Consider the following 19,214-nt stretch of genomic DNA (forward strand, 5'->3'; position numbering starts at 1 on the left):
TGATCTGGGTAATATTTTGGAGGTACAAGTGGAGGCTTGGCAAGACTACTTAGGAAATCAAAATATTGGAGATTGGACAGGAATGATTGCAACAGAGATAGAAACATAAAACAGAACTAATCATCTTTCTTTACATCCCTTTCTCTCTAGGCATTTTCTGCTTTTCAGAAGAATACCAGCTATTTGCTTACACTGACCAACTACGTGTTATCCCACTATAATTCTTTCTGAATATAAAATTTGAAAAGTCAGATTTTTAAAATTTTACCTCCATAGTACCCATGATATAGGTACTTTTATTGTACTGATTCTACAAACAAGAAAACTGAAGTTCAAAAAGAATAAGGAACCCAATCTGGTCCAAACAAAACCAATCTAATCAATCACTAAATCTTGTTCATTCTCTATCCTAAATATTTCTTAAATAATGTTTCCTTTCCTCCTTCTCCACCACCAGTAGCTTGGCTTAGGTTTCTCCAATACATATGCCTTCCTTCCTTCCATTCCATATTTGCAACACAATGATAACCGTAAACATCAAATCTGGGTATCTTCCTCCCCTGCTTAAAAACCCTTGTTGCTTTTCCATTACTCACCGGGTAAAGAGCAAACACCTTAGTACTAAAGAATTTACTCTCATTTCCTCTCTAGCCTCATCGGTCAGCAGCCTCACACCCCCACTTCTACTTTTATCCTCATTCCTCCCACCTTATTACTTTTTGCAGCAACAAATTATAATAACTTGCAGTCCCTCTAACACACCATATTCTCAGCTGCTGCCGTTTTTGCATGCCAGTAACCCTGTTTCTGACACTTCCTCATCCCATTTTTTTACTTGGCAAATCTTTTAGCTGACCAGGGTTTAGTGAAAATTTTTCCTCTCCTAGGAAAACTTCCATTTCTCAAAAGACTGAATTTACGCCTTTTATGTATTCCTGTACACCTTATACTTACATATATTATTGCACTTAATACCATATATTTCCTATGTATTCTTCTAGAAATCCTCTTCTTCTTCCTTTAAATCGTAACTTCTTTGACAGCAGGGTGGTGTCTATCTTTTTTATCATTGTATCGTTAATGTCTTGTGCAGTGTACATCCTATGATAGGTGCTTAATATACAACTATAATGTTTCAGTTCATGAATTAAGATGGCCAAATGAATAAATGAAATAACAAATATACACATGAAATGTTTGCAGTGTTTGCTTTTCAATAACAATATAAAATGGAAAAATATTAGTAAAGTTAAGAAAATTTCCAGCAATTTTGTTAGCATAATATATACATCTCTATGCATATAAATAAGTTGTAAAAACCAATTAAATACATATTTTCTTGACTATCTGTAATAGGATGTACTTTTCGATTTCTTATTCTAATCTGGTTCATGGATCTCTACTTATATGTTATTTAAGCAATAGTAATGATGACCACCGTTAAATTATTATGCCAGGCTTCAGTATTACATAGATACCTTAAATTTTTCTGTTTTTCCTTCTAGTGATTTAGAGGAAGACTTTATTTTAGCTCCAGATTCATGGCTGTCTGTTTTTATTGGATTCCCCTTTCCAGACACAAGATCTAGAGTACAATCAATCATGTTTACTGATCTTTAGTCCCAGCATTTCATAATTTGATTGCTAAAAATGCTCTTATTTTCCTGGAACAGGTAGATTTTGAATGTGTTCCTTGGCCCATCGGACATGAGCATAAAGTGGCGTGAACACGAGGGGACATGGAGAGACAGCAGGTTTGGCATTAGACGTGGCAGCATCAGCAGTCTCAGCAAGGGTGCCAGTATTTCCAGGCACTTCCCAAGCATCATGTCACGAGTCCAACCTGTTCAGGTCTCTCCTGCCTAGAGAGGCTGGTTCTTGATTAATATCAAGTCAAGTGTTTTGTCTTTGTAAGGTTTTACTTAGTAAGCCTGAGGTTAAAGATGATTTTTCCTTTTATCTGTGAATATTTTATAGACGGAGGACCTTTTCCCCCACAGGTGAGTTCCAGTATGCTAAATCTCTTTTGATTTAACAGTTGTCTATTAAAAAGGATTAGATAAACAAGATAAACACAACGAATTATAGGTGAAGGTAAAAAAATTTCTACTCAGTGTTCATGTCTAAGAGTAAAATTGAGTTTCTCTTCTAGAGTGGGTTTTAACAGGTACATAATTTTAATCATTCACTGAAGCCACGAGAACATGTCCCAATATTGCGACTTTGATAGCAGTAATATAAACAAAACAGAGTAGCTGTTATAAGATATACATGAGCAGAAGTCTTGGAGTCAGGCTATTGGGTTTATGGCTAATGTCACCTCTGACTGTGTAACCTTAGCCAATTCACTCAATTGCTCTGAGCCTCAATTGCCTCGGCAATAATCAACTATGTTCCTGTTGCCAATAACAGACAGACACAGTTTATCTTTGATGATGGGATTTTATTATTAGGCTCTGTGGTGAAATGACATGGTACAGGAAACTGGTAGCATTTTATAATAGCCCTGATCCTGGAGTTTAAAAACTAGAATGACGTAGTTAAGGCAAAAATAGAAAAATAATTAAGCATCATATAAGATAAAACCATAAGTGTAGTATTTCACACTCTCCATATGAACCTGTTATTATCATTGTCAGGATATACCATATGACTAGGTAAGTTTATCAGCATGCAATGTGAATCACACCAATTAGAAATGATTTTGAGCCAAGCCACCTCAAAGGCAACTGGATTTTATTATGATCTGTCTAACGAGGTTCACGTTAGCTCACAAACCAATTCTTGCTATAATCAATAGTGGCCAAAGTAGTAGCTTCAAGTTCACTAGATGAACATGATATATCATTATAATTTGTTCAAAAAAAAGCATTTGGGGGAAATTTCTTTAGAAGAGAAGGGAGTATGTTTTCCTTCTGTTGAAAATACCAAACATACATATATGAAAATTCATATATTTACATGTATGAATTGTAAAATATTAGGTAAAATTAAGTGATTATTATATCTTGATAAACAAGAGATCTTTTAGAATTTTATGTGTTTTATAATATATTATGTATGATCAGCTGTGGTTAAAGATACATTATTTAGCTAATTAAAATATAGTCAAGTATTAATTATTAAGATCTCAATTAGAATCAGTTTTTAAGTGAAAAAGATTTTGTGGAAATCAATCATATGATGTTATATTAATTATATTATATTAATTCAGTCAATCCTCATTATTCATGGTTTCTGTATTTGCAAATTCATCCACTCTCTAAAATTTATTTGGAACTTCAAAATTAATACATGTGGTACTTTCAAGTCATTCACAAACATGAACAGAGTGAGGAAACTTTTGAGTTGCCCTGGGCATGCATTTCCAGCTGAGGCCAAACAAGGCAACTCTGACCTCCTTTTACAGCTCTTATACTGTAAACAAGTATCTTTTTTGCAATTTATTTATTGTCACCTTTTTTTTTTTGCATTTTTGTGCATTTTCTTGGTAATTTTGTCATTTAAAGTGGCCCCAGGCTTAGTGCTGAAGTGCTGTCTAGTGTTCCTAAGTTCAAGAAGGCTGTGATATGCCTTATAGACAAAATAAGCATATTAGATAAATTTTGTTCAGGCATGAGTTATAATACACTTGGCTGTGAATCCAATGTTAATAAATCAACAATATATATTAAATAAGCATCTTTAAATAGAAACACATATAAATATGGTTATATATTGATTGGTTGATGAAAATATTGTGACCAGCGCTTCACAGGAACCTAACCTTGTATTCCCCCTAGCATAAATGATTCAGGATTCACTATCTCAGTGTTTGCAGTAGAACATTACTACCACAAATTTTAAAAACTTGACTGTATTTATTTTTCCTGCTCTGTTTTATGTTCCTACATGGCATAGAATGAGAGAGGGAACAAATGTGTGATTTGTAGACGAAATTTGCCCTCATGAACTAAGACTTAGGCTTAATTTATATAACAGAAACACTCTAGCAGCAATCATAATCATGAAAGGAAACTTTGGGGAGAGACGGAGAAGAACAAGGTGGAGTGCTGAGTGGGGAGTTCATTCCCCTCCTCAGTGATTGTGTTCCAACCCAAATTCGTGTAGAACTCAATGAAAGAGCCAGTTTTAAGTAAGTATTTTCATGTCTGTCTCACCTCTTAAGAGCAGAGACCCTACCTGACTTGTAAAATCTGCATATATGCAAGACCACACCAAGATAGAAGTGAAATCAGCCTTATGATCCAAGCCATTATCCATAGTTCAATGACTCTTATTCTGCTTGCTACAAATCATCCCACAAGTGTGTCTGAGAATCCTGACGATGTTACATGTGAGCTCATTAACAGTGCTGTCTCACTGGCGTTGCCACAAGGCCTCATTAGTTGATTGTTCACTTGACTCTCTTTCCCTATGTATCACCCTGTCTGTTGACACTGCTCACTTTTCTCACATCACTACAGGTTCTGCTGGTTACTGACGGATCTGACACCGATGCAGCTCTGTCTGGGCAGCACCAGTCCTGGGCACAGTTCACAAACCGGCCGAAAACCTCCATGACTTTCTGTATTGGATACTGTTGCTCTGTTTTCCAGGTACGGCTTCTCCAGCCAGACACCATACCCAGAGAAGTCTTTTAGGTGCCGTGTTTGAGTGATCTTCTGTGATTTTTGAAGTACAATACACCTCTGATTTAGTTTATTCATTCCATTAAACAGGCAATATAGAATTGCTTCTTGAATCCCAGTCTTATAAAGTTTTCAGCAAAAAAAAAAAAAAAAGAAGTCCTTGCTTTTATTCATACTGCCATCTCACTAAAACTTAGCAGAAGTTTATGGGGTATTGACAGTGAAAAGGAATTGTCTAACATTATGCTCTACAGAGAATTTTTTTCTAACCTTGGATTATGACATCTGACATCCTGTTTCTGGTCCAAAATTGTATGGTGTTGTGGTTAAGAGTGTAGGTTCTCAACCTTATTGACTGTATTTGGAGGCTGACTCCACAACATAATTGTTGAGTGATCTTTCACAAATTATTCAATTTCCATGGGCCTCACATTCCACATATATAAAATCAATATTACAATAGTATCACCTGCCATTTAGTCAGTGGGATTAAATTGTCTAGCATGTGTAATCAGTAGCATTTAAATAAAACTGGCATTATTAAACATCAATGGGTTTTAGTTATCATTTTTCCTTTAAGATGTGTTCTCACCTCATACAAATTGATGTGAATTAGATTTACCCCATCAGTTTTTCAGACAAGTCCAGATATGTCTTCATAGTAGGTTTGGACACACACATTCCTGATCTTTCAGTACCTAGTAGCTAGCACATATTAAGTGGTAGCTCAGGAGATATTTGTTGAATAAATGGTAAGTACAGATAGAGACATTGAAATGTTCAGAAAGAGAATATGCCACTAATACACAGTAGTGGTTTTAGTAGGAGAAAGACAGGAGAGCTTATCCTGCCTAGGGATAAGCAAAGTGCCTCATAACATTTCTTAAATGAAAAATATCCTACACTTACTGAGTAATTTTTCATGCCATGCACTAGCATCTATTATCCCATTTAACAGTCCTATGTTGTATGTTCTGTTCACTATTCCCATTTTGTGGATGAGGAAACTAAGGCAGAGAGGAAGTAATTTGTTCAAGATGACACAGCTAATATGGAGTAGGGTGGGGAATCACATGTTGATAATCTGAACATGAGAGCATGGTCTTTTTTTTTTAAAGGAATCTTTATGTTTTTATTTCTTTTATTTTTTAATTGAAGTATAGTTGATTTACAATGCTGTGTTGTTACTGCTGTACAGCAAAGTGACTACATTCTAAGGGCATGGTTTTAATTACATTCTTAACAGAAGAAAAAGGTAAATGAATGAGATAAATGAATGAATGAGAGTTTAACAAGGGTTGTAGATGTTAAGACTTAAGCACTTGCGTCAACTTGTATGGATTTGAATACCAGTTACCTTATTAGTTAAATGAGTAGTTAACTCATTTTTCTGTGCCTCAGTTTCCTGACCTATCAAAAAGTGACAAACATGATATATATGTAACCAGTTGTTAGCAGGATTAAATGGGAAAATAATATAAAACACTTATCCAGTGCTTGGCACATGGTAACTGCTTAATAAATAGCTACAATTATCATTGTTTTACTTGCTCTTAATTTTATTACTTATATTCTTATTTTAATATTTTATTTGCTTAAGGACAAGGTGAAACAATCAAATTGGAATTATGATACATATTTATAGTAAATGTTACATTTTCAAACTAGTTCTAAAATAGTTTGGTGGGTAAAAATGTAGGCTTCAATTCCTTGGAACGTTAACTGAAAACTTTCATTATCTAATTATTTTAGAGAAAGGGAGGTTCTGTTCAATTCTTGTGGATGCAAGTGTAATAGAAGAAATACAGACATACTGCTTGGATACAATCTGCCTTTGAAAGAGCTAGAAAAAGAAATCAGTTTCTTCTGAGAAATCTTTGTGTGAGAATAATAGCGGAATCCTAAGATGTCATCTGTTATGGTCATGACTCTTCCTCCAATGGCACCTTAAGTGAAGTAACACATTTTACAAAAATTGGTTAAAAGAGAAATAATATATTTTCTTCTGGGAATTATACAGAACAAGAGAATATTTATTATCTGTTGTTAGTATTTTGATCATTTTTCTTTACAGTACAGACAGTAGCAAAGATGCCAACTTGCAACAAATAGTTGAAGATGCTTTCTGGTTTGGAGAAGTAAAGCAATTGTTCCAAGATTTTCTGAATGTGGCCCGCAAAAATCAGCACCTCTTTCATGGCAGATGGATCGTAATAATTATTCCTCAGCTACTATTTTAAAATTGTACTATAATTGATTCTTTTTCTAAATATAAGTCACATATACTTAACTAATAGACTTTTGTATAAATGGATGTTCTAATTTAAATTCTAAGTCATAAATTGAGACCAATTTTTTAAATACTGCAAGTCCTTTTTTTTTTTTTTTTTTTTTTTATAAACATCTTTATTGAAGTATAATTGCCTTACAATAGTGTGTTAGCTTCTGCTTTATAACAAAGTGAATCAGTTATACATATACAATATGTTCCCATTTCTCTTCCCTCTTGCATCTCCCTCCCTCCCACCCTCCCCATCCCACCCCTCTAGGTGGTCACAAAGCACCGAGCTGATCTCCCTGTGCTATGTGGCTGCTTCCCACTAGCTATCTATTTTACATTTGGTAGTGTATATATGTCCATGACACTCTCTTATCCTGTCCCATCTCACCCCACCCCCTCCCCATATCCTCAAGTCCATTCTCTAGTAGGTCTGTGTCTTTATTCCCGTCTTGCCACTAGGTTCTTCATGGCCTTTTTTTTTTTTTCCCTTAGATTCCGTATATATGTGTTAGCATACTGTATTTGTTTTTCTCTTTCTGACTTACTTCACTCTGTATGACAGACTCTAACTCCATCCACCTCATTACAAATACCTCCATTTCATTTCTTTTTATGGCTGAGTAATATTCCATTGTATATATGTGCAAGTCCTTTTTAAGCCCGCAATTAAGAGTTCTCATTATACCTAATCTTCGAGATCTCTGTAATCAGTCTTTTTAAGTTTTTTTATAAATATGTTTTCTTAGTACTCTTCTCATATCATTAGTTGTCAGATGCATTCAAATATTTTATTTCCTTTACTCTAAGAGCACCTCAAGGAAGGGGACCTGTCTTTTTCTTCTAAGAGCTAGTCCCTTGTTTGACACATTTGAGGTGTACAATAGCTCTTAAAATTAAATCAGTAATGTCATTAGTTAATTTATGCCCAATTGTAAATTTATTTAAAATACTAAACATTTTTATATGACCTCATATATATATATATATATATATATATATATATATATAGGCAACATATTATTACTAAAAGCAGATAAGTTCTGGAAGCTTATGCCATCCTATATCTTGGTCACAGCACAGCTGGCCCTTCCTATCACTGATATGATACTTTTACTAATAACTATTACAAAGCATTTTTCAAAACATTTTTATCTCTTAAGGTATAGATAGCCTCCATTATGAACAGGAGGCACTTCTGCATGAATCAATACATCAAGAGGCATATACAGTTAAATTAAAGAAGTGATAAGTAATGTGAAGAAAGACCAAAGCGAAGTCAGGGAATAAAGAGTGGTAGAACTGTGGTGGGTTTTCTATTTTGCATACGGTGGTCAGGGAAGCCCTCTATGAGGAGGAGATATTTAAGGAGATCCCTTGATGAAGAGAGGGAGGGAAGGGAATCCTGAAAGGATGAAGAACATTCTGGTGTAGGAAACACAAGTGAAAGTCTTTGAGACAGGAAATAATTAGATGTGTCTTAAGGAACTGCAGGAAAGTCACTGTGATCAAGGCAGAATCAGCATAGCTGAAGCAGGAAGGACTCTAGGTTGAAAATTAAATCACATGAGGCTTTGAACCTGAGTCAGGAAGTTGGATTCTGTTCTAAGTGTGATGCAAACCACCAGAAGATTTTGAGTGGTATGAGAGTGATATGATCTTATCTACAATTTTAAAAGATGACTCTGATGTCTACATGTAGACTAGACAAGATTAAAAGTAAACAAACCACTAAGGTTGTCACTGAAGTAGATCCCAGAGATGATGGTGGCTTGGGCTTGTGAGCTAGTGGTAACAATGAAGACAAGTGGTCCAACTTAATACATCCTGAAAGTTGATTTTTCAAGACATATGAGCAGGGTTCAGGATGATAGTGAAAATAAAAAGAATCGAGGATGACTTCTAGATCTGAGCAATTAGATACATGATGAATGCCGAGATGGGGAAGCCTTGAGTTCATTAACACTGGAAAGTAGAGCTATGTATTGGATATGTTAAGCTCATTTAGTAGAAGCTTTAACAGATACTTAGCTGTAAGCTTCTTAGTTGTAAGGTTCTATAGCACATCAGGCTATAAATTTGAGAATGAACTCTGTATAACAAGGCTGAATGAAATCATAAAGAAGTAAGATATAAATAGGGAAGGAAGGTGGTTGGAGAACTGAGCTGGGTCACCCCAGCATTCAGGAATAAAAAGAGAGACTCCAACAAAAAGGATGGAGAAGGAGTAGCAAGGCAAGGAGGAGAAAAACACATCAGAGAGATGCATATAATAAGCTCAGTGAAAAAGAATTCTAAGAAGGCCATCAAATTTATTGAATACTACTGAGAGATACAAGAAGATAAGGACTGAGAATTGATCATTGAATGAGAAAGGGTTATTACTGATGATCTTGAAAATAGTGAGTGATGATGACAAGATTCATGGAGCAGAACCAAGTATGAGTTGATGAAATAGATACAGAAAATACTGAATATTCCATCGACAGGTTTATCACTAGGAAATATATGAGTGAAACTATATAGGGGATATGGAGTCAAGAAAGGTGTTTTGTTGTGTTTTGTTTTCTGTGATTCTGTTTTTTCTAAAATTGGAATCTGCTGGAAATTGAATTTTCTGTCATCGGCACCATGAATACAGGGCATTCTTGCTGCTATACATATGTTAGCATTCTTAGAAATAGCTCATTTTGAACTTTGCATCTACCTGGTAATTTCTCTCAATATCACATGTTCTCTAAATCCTACATATATACACTAAGAATTATATTTCCCTGCCACCTTAGGGAAGCCCTCTTTCAATATTCCAGACATTATAATCTCTCTATTAAGTGAAAACACTTTTTTCAGTAGTTTTCTTATCCTTATTAAATATGGCATTTTATTATTATCTACTTGCTGACATGTTCACCATATCTAGACCATTAATTCTATGGGCTCCAAGGTAGATTGCCTGGGTTTAACCTCTAGTTCTGATATTATTACTTATGACAACTTTGGCAAGTGTCTTAGCTTTCTAAGCCTCAGGTTTCATATATCTACAACCATAAAAATAATAGTAAGCATATTCCGAACTTCTTTAGAGAATTCCACAAGACAGAAGCATCAGTACAATGTAAATTTCAGTAAATGCTAACTTTTATTATTGTACAGTTTTACTGCATTATATGGTTATATAACCTTAGATCCCCAGATCTCTGGATAATACTTTTAACAGAACAAATGATAGTTAAATGAATAAATCAAATTTTCCCAAATGTTCATTTAACTCTTTTATTCAACTAGTATATTTTGAGTATTTATATCTTCCATTCATTGTTCTGGACACTTGCTTATAGGTCAATAAAGAAGAGAAACAGCAACAAAATGCCCCCCAAAATGGCTTTGCTGGGGTATCAGCAACTTTATACATACTAAAGACTCACTTATCTACAATTTCCAAACCGCAAATTTCAAAAAATGGAAAATTGATACAAAGTGCAATAGAACTAAAATAAGTCTGTTTGTGTAATTATTTATCCCAGAAATAAAGGGTGTTAGAGTTGTAGATAATGTGCAATATATGACTGTATTACCTTAGAAAATTTAAGAAATTCTGAATTCCAAATTATGTCTGGCCCCAAAGATTGTAGTTAATTCAATGTGGGCCTGTACTATCTAGCCTTCAACTGAGTCCACTTATTAGACAGTTGTTTTTCAAAAGATGGTTATTAGAATGTTCATTAAAAAATTCCCATCCTATTCAGACATATCAAAATTTTTCTGGCAAATGAGGTAACTGCCTGCACTTTAGTTGACACTTTTAAATTTTAAAATTATGGTTATGGCACAAAAACATGGTATATATTTTAGATTTCAGAAAGGATTTATAGAAAAAATTTTTAGAACAAAATCATAAGCCAGTTTATTCTGAAATTTGTTTAGGATTATACATGTAAAACCCAACAATATTCCTTTATGAAGCCACTTTTTAGAGAATAAATATTCACAACAGAAAATAAGCATTCTGGTAGAGAGTGGAATCAAAAAGGATTCCATATAGAAAAGATTTACTGCCGAAATTTGAGAACACCCATAGTGACAATGGCTGCTATCCTAACCCAGCCACAATTGTTATTCCCATAACTCAAGATGAGAGGAAGGTCTTACTTTTCTTTACAACACTGAAAGAGAGTGTGCCACCTGTGCCTCACTGCATATCTGTAAATAACAGATTGCACCAATTATGTTAGTGTTCTGTTGCTGTGAATTAAAATAAAATGCAGCAGTGGGAAAGATTTATAGGCAAATGCCTCCTTTAGAATTCTAAAGCTGATAAGAGAGAAGTATGAATTATTAAACGAAATAGAAGCTTTATAGAAAGGCTTGTAATCAAGCTTTGCTTGCACAAAACAGAAAACCTGTGACTAATTTCAAATAATCTTGTTTGCCTAACAAGATGGGACATTTAAAGGTCAACTTTGTAATGAAAATCTGATTTCAAGGAAAGGAAACACTGTTACTTTACTCTTATATTTTGCTTAGAATAGATGTCATGTTGCATAAAATAAAACACAGGTCACCTCTAGAAGTTAAATGTTTCTGGTGATAGTTTACAATGACTTTAAATATATGCTAGACAGTAATTGAAGAAAAGCTAAAGGTTAGACCTTCACGTTGTAAGTTAAGATAGCCAAAGTTAGATAAACACCAGGTTTTGTCTTTACTTTGAGCTAAAAAACACAACCTTCTAACAATTGTGCTATTACCTTAGTATAATTAACCCCTCTTCAGTTTTATTCTAGGAAAAATAAATTGAGGCAGATAATTAATGATAGGGATGGAAAAGGAACTCATAATAGAGCAATCTGAGACCTTATAGCTTTGAGCACTACAGTAGGTATATTTATTAAGAGAAAATCTTTTTCCCTTTCCCACCAATGCTACTGCTTAACTCTCTTCTTTATCTAAATATCTGGAACAGATGGAATGTCAGGGTTTTTTGTTTGTTTGTTTGTTTGTTTGTAGTACCCACATTAAAAAATAAAAATCTCTTCTTTCATTTCTTTTTTAAAAATATTTATTTATTTATTTTGTTGCCCTACGTCTTAGTTGCGGCATGTGGGCTCCTTAGTTGTGGCATGCAAACTCTTAGTTGTGGCATGCATGTGGGATCTAGTTCCCTAACCAGAAATCGAACCCCGGCCCCCTGCATTGGGAGCTCGGAGTCTTAACCACTGCGCCACCAGGTAAGTCCCTCTTCTTTGATTTCTGATTTCAGAAATAAAATTCCGATTTCTGAAATCAGTAATGAAAGAGGAGATATTAAACTGATACCACAGAAATACAAAGAATCATACGAGACTACTCTGAACAACTATACACCAACAAATTTGACAACTTAGGAAAATATTGATATTTTATGAGAATGTGAGGAACACTCTGTAACAAGTTAAGCATGAATTTGTCATAGGAAAGTGATTTTGTGCAAGAAGGGAAAATAAATTAAAAGGTAAAAAATACAAAAAGAAAGTATAGGAAGATGGCCAGGGAGACAAAAAATATTTAGATAAGGGAAACAATAAATTAATATAGAACTTAAAAGAGAACATACTAAAATAGAGGAGAGTAAAAAAGAAAATAGACTCCTTGTTATTTATCTGAAGTACTAGAAGGTGGGCAAATAAAGATACTAAGATCTTGAACACATTCAAAGAAAATTTTGCCTTGTTTATAAACAAACAGATAAATAAATATCTCTATTCCTATACTGCTTTTTTAAAAAATATAGTTCATCACAACCTGCCTCATACCCTTCAAAATCCACAAAGTAAAATGCGTTACGCTTTTAAGGTGCATCAAGCTTTAAGTTACTCAAACTAATTTCGCTCTCCGAATGTCCCTAAAATCTGGCTGTGGCTATAGAGGCAAAGTGAAGAATTTCAATGCATTAGGGCAAAGTAGATTAATTATATAGATTTATATGTACTACTTATTCTGAAACCCAAGGAAGCCTATTCTAACAAGGATGCTTTTCTCTCTTACGAAGAGGTTTAGTTCTAATGTCACATCTGAACCTAAACACCATGTATCAACAGATTATCTGGTTTTGTTTTCTTTGCATTATGTCATTGATTACAGTAGTTCCAATATTTATGTATATCACTATAGTTCTTGATTTCAGAATTTTGTAAAGTAAAAAAATGGATTTGTTGTGAATTATTGAACTCATAAATAAGACCTGCATTATTATTGATATGATAGGTTGAAAAAATTACCTTAAGATCTGGCACCACAATTAGTCTCAGAATTCTTGTTTTGAAAATTGAGCTCCTGTACTGTGAGAACCTCAAGCCCCAGGGAGAGATCACATGGAGGGGAACTAAAATGTTTTGTTCTACAGAACAGAATTCCCAGCCAACAATCCATACCCACTGCTCTCCACTTAGAGCCCAGATAGAACTGCAACCTCAGCCAGCAGTGACTATACCTTCCTAAGAAACCAAGAGAAAACTGGGTAGGTGTTTCTAGACAACCCAGACACTGTAGAGGCTAAATAAAATATTTCTTGTTTAAAGCCATGAAGTTTTGATGTGGTCTATTTTGCAGCAATAGCTAACTAAGTCATATGCATTTCAGGCAAAGTATCATGGCATATTATTACCACATACCTCAGATTTAATGTGCAATTTTATTAAATGTTTCTTATGCGGTTAAAATAAATGTATATTCTGCAGGTGTGTGGTGTGTTCTATATATGCTACTGAAGTTAATTTAGCAAATTGGGTTGTTTAGATCTTTTTTTGTCCTTTCTAATTGTCTGCTGATTCAATCAGTTGCTGAGAGAGGTGTGCTCAAGTCCTCTATTTTGGTTATGTATTTGCTACTTCTGTTAGTAGTTGCTTTAATTATGATACTACATTATTAATTGCAAACAAATTTATGATTATTACATCTTCCTGGTTTACTGACCCTTATACTATTTTGAAGTATTTCTCTTTATCTCTAGAAATAATTCATGCTAATGGTCTATTTTACTTGATATTTGTATGGCTCCACTAGATTTATTTTTTTTTAAGTCTTTGCATGACAAATCATGTTCTATAATTTTATTTTCAACATTCCTATTTCCATTGATATAAAATGTCTTTCTTCCACAGAGAATATTATTTTTCTTATCTGTAAATTTATAATAGAGTATTTAGTTTATTTACATTTGATGTAACTTATTTATTGATTGTTAGATTTATAATTAACATCTTTTTATTTTATTTTTCCACATGTTCTATGTTCTCTTTTTTCTCCTTTTTTAAAATTAAAGTATCATTTTTTTTCCATTTTCTCATCTATTAGTTGTTTACTAAGAAATACTTTACTATTTGTTTAATGGTAATCCTAGGCATGTACTACAAGCAATCTTTTTTAAAAAATTTATTTTATCAAAGTATAGTTGATTTATAATGTGTTAATTTCTACTGTATAGCAAAGTGATTCAGTTATACATATATAGATATACCTTCTTTTTCTTATTCTTTTCCATTATGGTTTTTCACAGGATATTGAATATAGTTCCCTGTGCTATACAGTAGGACCTTGTTGTTTATCCATTCCATATATAATAGTGTGCATCTGTTAATCCCAAACTCCCAATCCATCCCTCCCCCACCTCCCTTCCTCCTTGGCAACTACAAGTCTGTTCTCTACGTCTGTGGGTCTGTTTTGTTTCGTACATAAGTTCATTTGTGTCATATTTTAGATTCCACATATAAGTGATGTCACATGATACTTGTTTTTCTCTTTCTGGCTTCATTTAGTATGATAATCTCTAGGTCCATCCATGTTCCTGTAAATGGCATTATTTCATTCTTTATATGGTTGAGTAATATACCATTTAATACAGAGACCACATCTTCTTTATCCATTCATCTGTCGATGGGCCTTTAGGTTGCTTCCATGACCTGGCTATTGTAAATATTGCTGCTATGAACATTGGGGTGAATGTGTCTTTTTGAATTATGGTTTTCTCAGGGTATATGCCCAGTAGTGGGATTACTGGGTCATATGGTAATTCTATTTTTAGTTTTTTAAGGAACCTCCATACTGTTCTCCATAGTGGCTGTATCAATTTACATTCCCACTAACAGTGCAGGAGGATTCCCTTTTCTCCACACCTTCTCCAGCATTTGCTGTTTGTAGATTTTCTGATGATGCCCATTCTAACTGGAGTGAGGTGACACCTCATTGTAGTTTTGATTTGCATTTCTCTAATAATTCGTGATGTTGAGCAGCTTTTCATGTGCTTCTTGGCCATCTGTATATCTTCTTTGGAGAAATGTCTATTTAGGTCTTCTGCCCATTTTTGGATTGGGTTGTTTGTTTTTTTAATATTGAGCTGCATGAGCTGCCTATATATTTTGGAGATTAATCCTTTGTCAGTTGCTTCATTTGCAAATATTTTCTCCCATTCTGAGGATTGTCTTTTCGTCTTGCTTAAGGTTTCCTTTGCTGTGCAAAAGCTTTTAGGTTTCATTAGGTCCCATTTGTTTATTTTTGTTTTTATTTCCATTACTCTAGGAGGAGGGTCAGAAAAGATCTTGCTGTGATTTATGTCAACAGTGCTCTTCCTATGTTTTCCTCTAAGAGTTTTATAGTATCTGGTCTTACGTTTAGGTCTTTAATCCATTTTGAGTTTATTTTTGTGTATGATGTTAGGGAGTGTTCTAATTTCATTCTTTTACATGGAGCTGTTCAGTTTTTCCAGCACCACCTATCGAAGAGACTGTAGCTATTACATTTTTGAATATCAATTATTCCCATCTTTCTCTTCTCTGCTTCTGATAATTCTTGTAAGTTATATATTTTTTACAATATCCCATGTCTCTTGCATTTTCTTTCTTCTTCTCCTTCCCCTTCTCCTCCACTCCTCCTCTTCCTTCTCCTCCTCCTCCTGCCCTTTCCTCCTCCTCCTCTTCCTCCTCCTCCTGCTTCTTCTTCTTCCTCTTCTTCTCTGTGTTTCAGTCTGGATAGTGCCATTAATCTATTCCATTCCAGTTCAACAGTCAGCTCTTCACTTTTCCAGTATGCTCCTAAACCCATCCATAATGTTTACATTTCACAGTATTCACCTATCAGTTCTAAAATTACCATCTGATTTTTTAAATATATATTCCAGCAATCTAGCTCGATTCTCCATTGTGTTATTCATTTTTCTTGACATACTAATCACACTTATATTAAAGTTCATATCCAAAACTTCAGTATATGGGCCACCTCAAAACTGTTTCTATTATCAATTTTTTTTCTTAGTCCTTCCTTTTAGAATGCCTGATAATATTTCACTGTGTGTCAGGCCATTGTGTTATGAAACATGATAGAGGCTTTGGATGATGTTATCTTCCTCCAGAGAAGGAAGGAAGTCCCAATCCTGACTCAAACTTCTAGAGTAGAGGAAGACCACCCCAAGCCATAAGCAACTAAGCTGACTGAAGGCTGTTTTTCATGCATTTATTGCTTGATCTATTTCAGGTGCACTCCCTTCCAACTTGCCAGGTCCTGAACTCCAACTTTACTTTTAGGAAAGCTAAATATTCAGCATTGTAAGACTGTCAAAAACTCCACTAAACATTTCAGCTATTTTCCACAAGAATCCTTAGCATCTGTCCCAGAGTATGTTACAGTTTGGATAATAATGTGGGGAGAAAGCCAGTCAGTGTGTCACGTTCAACCTTCTCTGCACATCTCTTCTCCCCAGGATCTTGGCTACACTGGCTTTGTCTACTGAGGTTGCCAAGCCCAAATCTCATTTCTTTTCTCCCTGTTTCTATGAAATTGCTGAAATCTCTACAGCTTCTCTGCATCACATTGGTTGTCCTCTATCAAGCTTTTTAGCCTCTCTCTCTGTGCCGCTTAAGGCTTGGAAAGGGCTCCACAAAGAAAAATGAGGTGGATTGTTGGGCTCACCTAAATACATTTTCCCTCTTTCAAGGGTTATTGCACTTCTTTTCTTGGATGCCTCGGGAGGTCTTGCTGTCTTCATACGTATGCATGTTTTTCTTTTTGTTTTGTTTTGTGTTTTCCCAGTTTCTCTTACTTTACAACAAAAACATTGTCCAGATGAAAGTGATACAAATGTAGCTAAGAGAAGAAATCCTGAGAATCTCTACATTGACTTGAAGAAATTTCTCTAGATACAATTCTACGAAAAAATAATTTAAGTACTGAAATTTCAGCATTATTGTATAAAGGAAATAAATTTCCTCTGATTTTATATCAAATGCTAACCAGTTATATAGTATCTGAAAGTGACTTAAAAATAATAGTTTCCTTTTTGTGGGGCACATTATCTGAAACTTTAATTTTTTTCTTGAATAGAGTTAAATGAGGGATTAGGAGAATTTTCTAGAATGAGTCTAAGCAAAAAGTCAATTTTTAATTTATTAAAACAGTGTCTGGGGCTTCCCTGGTGGCGCAGTGGTTGAGAGTCTGCCTGCCAATGCAGGGGACACGGGTTCGAGCCCTGGTCTGGGAGGATCCCACATGCCGCGGAGCAACTAGGCCCGTGAGCCACAATTACTGAGCCTGCGCGTCTGGAGCCTGTGCTCCGCAACAAGAGAGGCCGCGATGGTGAGAGGCCCGGGCACCACGATGAAGAGTGGCTCCCGCTTGCCGCAACTAGAGAAAGCCCTCGCACAGAAACGAAGACCCAACACAGCCATAAATAAATAAATAAATAAACCCAAAGTTTAAAAAAAAAAACAGTGTGTATTTGTAGAGGGATAAACTAATTGACTAATGGAACACAATGGAGTTTGTGCCTCTAACAAACTATGCACATATAGAATGTTGATATACGGTGGAGATGGCATTAGTCACTGGCAAAATAAAGGAACGTTTAACAAATAAAGCTGGAGATAGTCCCAGAGCACTACCTAATTTATAAAATTTGGAACAAGTAAAACTAGACAAAAAACCAAAGTCACAGCAGTAAATCATTCTATGGGGGACAGTAGGATGGGACAGGAATTGTTCCAATAAACAAATATAAGTTATTTGAAATATTCTAGCTCTTGGTTTGCATGGTGGATTAAAAAATTATCTTTATATAAATGAATTAATACATGAATTTTACAAGAATGTCATGTATGTTTCAATAACAATAATGTGTTTATTAATCCACTCTGTGTAACTAAGCTTCAAGACAAAAAGTAAGAGGAATTGGATGACACTTGTCTTCTAATACCCTAATCCAACCTCCTAACTGCAGCAGGCAGGGCTTTGGGGTTTAACTACTGCAACACTAACCATCACATAGGACATCTAGTATTTTATATCTGTTGTAAAATTGCATAAAAATGATTAAGAGTAGCCCTGATTAGAAGATCTAGAATGCATTTTTCCATGACTTTCAAAAGCATATGACAACACAGCTGTCTATTATTTTATTTGTAGTAAGACATGGCTTGCTGACAAGGCTGTAATTAGAGTTCTGTAGCTCTGTGTGGAATCATTGTCCACTTCCTATAGAAAAAAATTAATTTGTGTGTCAATCTTGGCAGTTTAAGAGCTGATCAGGCTATCCTAGAAAATGAAAATGAGGCTGTCTCTCCTCCTTTTCCCTCATAAACAAACACTGCACGAAAGCTTTGGGGAATGGCACTAGGAGAAAGAAACTTGGATGATTATCCCATGCTTTTCATAGTTAAGAATTGTTTACTATAAAACATTTACAGATTTCCATGTGTGTACACAGACAGTTCAATATTTTTTAATTTAGAAAATGTAAAATGACCAAAACCACTATATATTTAGGATTACTTTCAAGTGAAATTCTACTTTAATAATCATGATATCAATTAGATGTATGAAATATTAGAGCATTTATATGAGAGACATACATCTATTGACTCTAAAAAATTCTTGATCAATATATTTATACTAAGAACTCCAAAGTATTAAATCAAAATCCCTGCCGACTTTTGTAACTAGAGTAAATGTAAGTGGTTCTGTAGCAAAATCATAAATGTCAGTGCAGAAGCACTATTTCCTCCTTATATATCAGTATTGCGTTCATGAATATTATAACAGTTTATCAACCAGTCAAAAAACGGGAGGGAAAAAAAGTGAGTTATATAATCTATGAGCTAACAGTATATATACACACATACACATGCAATCTGTAAAAATACATCATTTTATAAGACAAAATATAGAATTCCGTGTTACATTAGGAGAAAAAGATATTCTTATACTCAAAAGTTTTAACTAACATTATCCTTTGGCTTATATAAGGAAATTTTAGGTGGAAGTTCTTAATATACTTTGGGACT

The sequence above is a fragment of the Balaenoptera musculus genome, chromosome 8 (assembly GCF_009873245.2).
Source record: "Balaenoptera musculus isolate JJ_BM4_2016_0621 chromosome 8, mBalMus1.pri.v3, whole genome shotgun sequence".
Lineage (NCBI taxonomy): Eukaryota > Metazoa > Chordata > Mammalia > Artiodactyla > Balaenopteridae > Balaenoptera > Balaenoptera musculus.